This window comes from Calliopsis andreniformis, chromosome 5 (genome assembly GCF_051401765.1).
Source record: "Calliopsis andreniformis isolate RMS-2024a chromosome 5, iyCalAndr_principal, whole genome shotgun sequence".
Classification (NCBI taxonomy): domain Eukaryota; kingdom Metazoa; phylum Arthropoda; class Insecta; order Hymenoptera; family Andrenidae; genus Calliopsis; species Calliopsis andreniformis.
In genome coordinates, this window is record NC_135066.1 from 19,112,584 (window position 1) to 19,118,911 (window position 6,328).

The 6,328-nt window shown below is 37.1% G+C and overlaps 1 long non-coding RNA gene across 1 annotated transcript; it reads right to left on the reverse strand.

Moving 5' to 3' along the window:
* Positions 1-579: 579 nt before the first annotated feature.
* Positions 580-5,799, reverse strand: LOC143178934 (uncharacterized). Its single transcript, XR_013001876.1, has 3 exons — positions 5,580-5,799; positions 3,610-4,077; positions 580-3,402 (listed from the first exon to the last, which is right to left on the reverse strand). It is a non-coding gene; the product is annotated as an uncharacterized LOC143178934 (long non-coding RNA).
* Positions 5,800-6,328: the final 529 nt, after the last annotated feature.

A 6,328-nucleotide genomic window follows, 5' to 3' on the forward strand; every position in this document is an offset into this window, starting at 1 on the left:
AGTATTAACAATAAAAAAAATGTATTTCAGTTCGAAAAAAAACTCAGAGATCCTCCTTCCCATCTGAATGACGTTACAGCGCGTTCAAAGGGAACAAAGCGCGTCGCCAGGCCTGGCATAAAGATTCGAATAACAAGTACGAATAACAATAACAATAACAATAACTTTAGTTATTGAACAACTGCAACTTATCAAGAATATGTCGAAATCGACAATTTATCATGAGCTTGTATGTTATCGAACTGGTCTTTTCCAAGCAGTCCGGAAGTGAAGGACGGGGGGGGGGGGGGGGGGGGGGGGGGGGGCAACAACCATGATTAATTAACCCATTTATATGTTGTAGAAAAAGTCACAAAATTATAAGAAGCTGTGTCATTATTTAAATCATTATTTTCTTAATTGAAATTCAAAAGCAGTCAAAATGACTTGCTTAGGCAATCTAGTGTTAATATGACCTTTCAGCAGTTCCGAGTCAGTTTTACTAGGCGTTACCAACTACTCCAGGAGTATTTATAATGGTGCGAGTGCGCCTCTGTGAAAGATTGAAAATCCTGCTTTGTTATTAAAAAAAAACGCGTATACATTTTAAAGTTATGTTTTATTAATACAATTACAACATAAAAAAATATAACAATACGAAAAATAGAAATTATTTTTTGAATTTCTTCATTTTATGGTATCTTGAAAAATAATACATTGAGATGCATTCTTGGCTTAGCAGAACAACTATCGTAGTATTCACTGATTTCATGTCTTTCACCTTTCTTCTATCTGTTGGATCAAACACAATCTCTTTTTTTACTTTTGCACATTTCATGAAATTTCCCAGCTTATATTACAATGTCGTCGCAGGAGCGACAACAGAGTTATCAATTTATGTTACAATGTCGCCACAACGGCAACAACGAAGTGTAAAGTGTTAAACATTTCAAAGAGCGAGACAGTAAGGCTAACGTTCGCCTTCTCCTCCTTTCTCGACTTCCCGAAGCTGTCCGAACATCCAAAGCGCTGAACTTACAGACACGCGGCTTGTGCGCTAGTCATATAATGGACGACAAATTGTCAACACTCACAGCCTCAGATAGTAAATTAGTTCCCACATTTTTTATATTAATCGTTTTATTTAAAGTCTTCACTTAAATAAAGTAAAGACTTTATGTAAAGTCTTTACTCGGAATTCAGATAAAATAGAAAAGCTCCGGTTCCCGATACTCGAAACCGGATTTTGTGTCCAAATTCAAGTTACAATAAGTATTTTAAGTATTTTAAGATATCCGGATAGTAAGAGCTCGAGCTAGTTATTTTAATTCTTCAAACATTACAAAATTATTTTTATCAATTTTACAGATTAATTGCACGCAGAGAATAACCCAAAATGTCTGTTAAGCTACACTCCCGCATAATTTACATTATTCAGGTATCTCAGTAAACACGTAGATGTAGTCTCGACATTGTGATGATTAGAGTCCCTTGTTACGTATGGAGAATATTTTCCGTCTACTCTACCAAATATTCAAGTCTCTGCCTGTTAAGAGAAAACGCCCTAGCACTCTCGTTTTTTTTTCGTTATCTTAATGTAAGCGCGACCCTGAGCAGCTGGGTAGCAACCACGACGCTGTACCAACCGTGAGAAATTTCCTTATATGGAAATTTCTAACGAACCCCCACTCATTTTTCGGCCTATATAAACTCAGAGATTTTAGCCCTAACGGGTTCAGAACAGTACCGTCACGTTGATAGTCAAGTTCGTCAGAGTTGGTTGCTATCCAGTTAGATCGGGCTGAAGTTCCCTTTCGAGTCTACAGTTAACCTCATAGAATCCGCGAGTCGGCATAAATTCTATCTGGCAATTCCTACGACCACTCTGTAAGTCCCCGCATCGCCAGTGCGTTAACACCGTGCATTAAAATCATACACTTTACGCGACAACACTACACTGTACACTTGTACGTAAAGACTGATTTAGAATATATTCAAGTATTCATTGTAATTTTGCGTAGATTGCTCACAAACCTATAACTACCTTAAGCGATCCCATTCGAAGTTGACAGATCCACCACGATACAGCTTAACCGCTCAAGTTGTATCAATTAATAATTTAAAAAGTTACGAGGCTCACTAACATCTCCTGCGGCTCTCTGATCTTACATCAGTTTCGTCCGCTTACCCTTACTTCCAAAGAAACTGCATTCAACCTAGTGGCTCCTCGATTTATTCGAGTTCGTCCACGAAAGCTAACCTATCCTGTAGCTAACTGATTTTTACATCAGTTTCGTCTACTTCCTACAGCTACCTGATACCAGGTTCGTCTGTACATTATCCAACTTCCTTACAGCACCCTGATTTCGCATCAGGCTCGTCTGTTCGAATTCGCCAACCTCCTTAATAGCACCTCAATTTAATTTGAGTTCGTCTGTAAAACTGATCCTAGTGACTCCCTGATTTCGCATCAGGTACGTTCACGAACTCACTCTCCTGCGGCTCACTGATCACCGATCAGTTTCGTCCGCAAGCACACCTATCCTCAGAGGCTACCTGATTTTACATCAGGTCCGTCCTCGTCTACAATAATCCTAACGGCTCACTGATCTCGCATCAGTTTCGTCCGTGTACCAACCAACACATCAACCACTATATTCTTTGGAATTATACCTATCTTCGACGGTCTCTCGCGCTGCTCGCCTCCCGTCTCGTAACACCCTTAACAGACCATCCTCACTTCAGCCTACAAAAGTATGAATTTCGAAAAAAAAAAAAAAAAGAATACTACCCTATTCCTCTTTAATAACACCCTCCGAAAATACCTTTATTTTAATTGCACCTTCACAATTTTCAAAACAAAATTAAAGACGAAATTCCAAATTTTGAGATGAGATGAGAATATAAAATTTGGATATAAAGTTTCATTAAAATTCATTCAGCCGTTTGAATGCAATTGGGTTAATAAACATACGAGGTTTTTAAAAAACAGCTCTTTTTTAAACAGTTAAAGCGTAATTAAGGGGTCTTAAAATGACTTTTCTGCAACAAAAATTTTTCAATTTTTTTTCAGTAGAATACTTTTCTAAGTTGGAAACTGAAAATATCCAGGCAATCGAAGAGCTAGCGCAAGGTGCGTACCGCTTGCCATTTGCTAGCAATTGGGATTTAAATATTTCAAAGAGTGAGAGAGTGCGCATCAAGTTCCACCTTTTCTCTCGATCTCCCGAAGCTGCTCAAAATTGCTCAAAGCTGTTCGAAGCTGCCCGAAGCACCAAGCTCACGGATACGCGGGCTGTTAACGGGTCCACGATCAATACTTATGGTAATAAATTACTATTATTAAATCTAGGATTAAGACATTCCTTCTGCTGGAGGTTGTTAGTTGCTGATGTCTCCAAGGCTATGTTGGGAGTCAATTTTCTGAAAGAGTTCAATCTTTTGATTGATTTAATAAATAGAAAACTGATAGATGGATTGATACATAGGGGCACCACAGGAGAAATAACTACAACCAGTGTATCAACACTATATAAGATTAATGGCAATAATCGATAGTATCAACTTTTGGAAGAATTTACTGCTACAACCAAACCAAAATTTTTTTGTCCCAAAACACCAGATACGCACCATATTATTATAAGAGGAGTTGACAATATTTGTCAACTGTCGAAACGCCCATGGGCCAGCTTATTACACATGGTTCTAAAGAAATCAGGAGAATGGCGACCATATGATACTGTAGATGATACCATAAAACAGTCTGACACTTCCAGATAAGTATCCAATTTCTTACATCCATGATGTAGTACACAGCTTCACAGGTTGCAAGTTATTTAACAAAAGACATTTGCATCTGGCGTACTTTCAAGTCCATGTAGCTTCAGAAGATCGATTTAAACAGCAGTATGCCTTGTTTTAGTTTCAGAATTTTTAGTCATACCTTTCGGGTTGTGCAATGCAGCACAATCTTTTCAAAAATTAATGAATGAAATTCTTCGAGGATTGGATTTTTGCAGCCGTTATACTGATGACCTGATAGTAATTTCAAAAAACATGGAGAAGCATATAGAGCACCTGAGAGAAGTATTCCAATGTCTGCAACAATGTAGGCTGACTATAAATATGGCAAAATGCGCTTTCGTTGTACAAACAATAGAATATTTGGGATATAGCATAAGCAAACAGGGTATTGCACAGCTGAAATAGCAGGTAAGTTTCAAGAAAATTAGATAGAACACAAATTAAATACAGCACTTATGACAGAGAACTACTGGTCATATATAAAAGTATAAGATTCTTTAAGCATTTTATAGAAGGAAAAAATTTAATCATCAAAACAAGTCACAAACCTTTAACATATACCCTGGAACAGAATATGGAGAAAGTCTTCCCAAGACAGGCTAAACACCTCAACTACATAGCACAATTCACAACACAAATTTTACACATTAAGGGAACTGACAACACAGTAGCAGACACATTGTCCAGAATAGAAGCAATAAACATGCCAGTAATTGTAGCTACAGATAAACTGGTAAAAGAACAGGCAACTGATGAGGAATTAAAAGAAATTTAGCGGATCTAAACAGCAATTGCAAACTCTAAAAAATACAGGTCAGTGATACTAATACATATCTATTCTGTTATGTATCCAATAACATTATCTATCCTTATGTGCATAAGTCTCTAAGGAAACAAATATTTAACATGGTACATCATTTATTCCATACAAGTGGAGGAAAACAAAGAAACAGATATCAAGAAGTTTTAGTTGTCCTTTGATAAGTAAAGAAATTGCAGAATGGATACACACGTGTATATCATGTCAAATAACCAAAATTCATAGGCATAACAGAGTAACATCAGAAGAAATACAGATTTGAAAAGGTTGGTTTGACCATATTCATATAGATACTGTTGGTTGGTTACCACCCTCAAAAGGATTCCAATATTACCTTACAATAATATACATGCATACTAGATGGCCAGAAGCAATACCCATCAAGGATACAACTGCAGATACCACAGTAACAACCCCCTATAATACATGGATCTTTGATTTTGGAGCACCTCTAACAATAACTTCGGATCAAGCACAACAATTCGAATTAAAATTATTCTCATCACTAGTTAAATCTAAAGGATGTGCAAGCGTACAAACTATTTCGTATCATCCAGCAACTAATGAAATGATGGAGAGGTGGCACCGATCATTAAAAACAGCAATTATGTGTCACAGAAACCCATAATACGTGAATATATTTTCTACAGTACAGCTTGGGCTAAGAATGAGCTTTAAGGAAAACTTGAAAGCTTCGACTGCTAAAATGTTATACGTTCAGATAATGTGTCAGGCAGTTAAAACCAATAGCAACATCACATCACTCGAAGCACAAAACACTCACTCATGGTACACTCATGGTACATTATACATTTGCACTCATGTTTTCCTTAGAGTTGATTCGTTACAGAAGTCGTTAGAACTAGCGTATGAAGCTATGAAGGTCCTTCCCGGATAATGGAGAACTGAACAGACCATGTATTTAAAATCGACTACAAAGGAAAGACAGTAAGCGTTTCAACAGAAAGATTCAAACCTGCATTTATTGAAGCAACAGCAGCAGATCAGGTCCCAACATAAAGTAGAACATATTTTGGAAAAAGAGTAACATTTTGCGATCCAGTATGACAGAATTTTTTGGAAAGGAACATCTTGACGCATTCACCAAAGCGAAACTCGCAAGACTGTTTCAGGCGCCACCAGACGGACGTAACTGTTGAATCAAAAGTACGAATGTAATAGACTCTCTAGTCGTAGGATAACCTAAGACTGAAACCGAGATCAAAGAGTTCCTAGAAGCCACATCAGGAGGATAGGAGGTGTTTAAATATGGAGATATTAATTTTAGTAATTTAACATGTTCAGGTTCGTCCGACTAGGATATTTTTTTCTACCATTCACATTTCTGCCGCTAGGTGGTTTTCTGGCTTTCATATTTTTTCCGCTAGATGGCTACGCAGCTAGTGCGAGTGTCAATAGTATTTGCCATGTTCTTAAATATGGGAATTCCAGATATCCGTGGAAAAATTATATTGAGCTTTTTCATTTTATAATTTACATTATATTTATTCAACTATTTACAATGATATAAGATTAATAAACTAAAACAAAGTAATCGAAAATCAAAATGCTTGAGTAAATCGCAAAAGAATGCCACAAGTTTTTAAACTTTCCCCAAATACAACTAGCCGTTTCGAGCGCTGGATCCAGAAGGAAAACAGGAAAAAATGTTACTAAACCGAGTGCGTCACCCTAGATGTTACATACACCTTAAGCCGCGTTTAC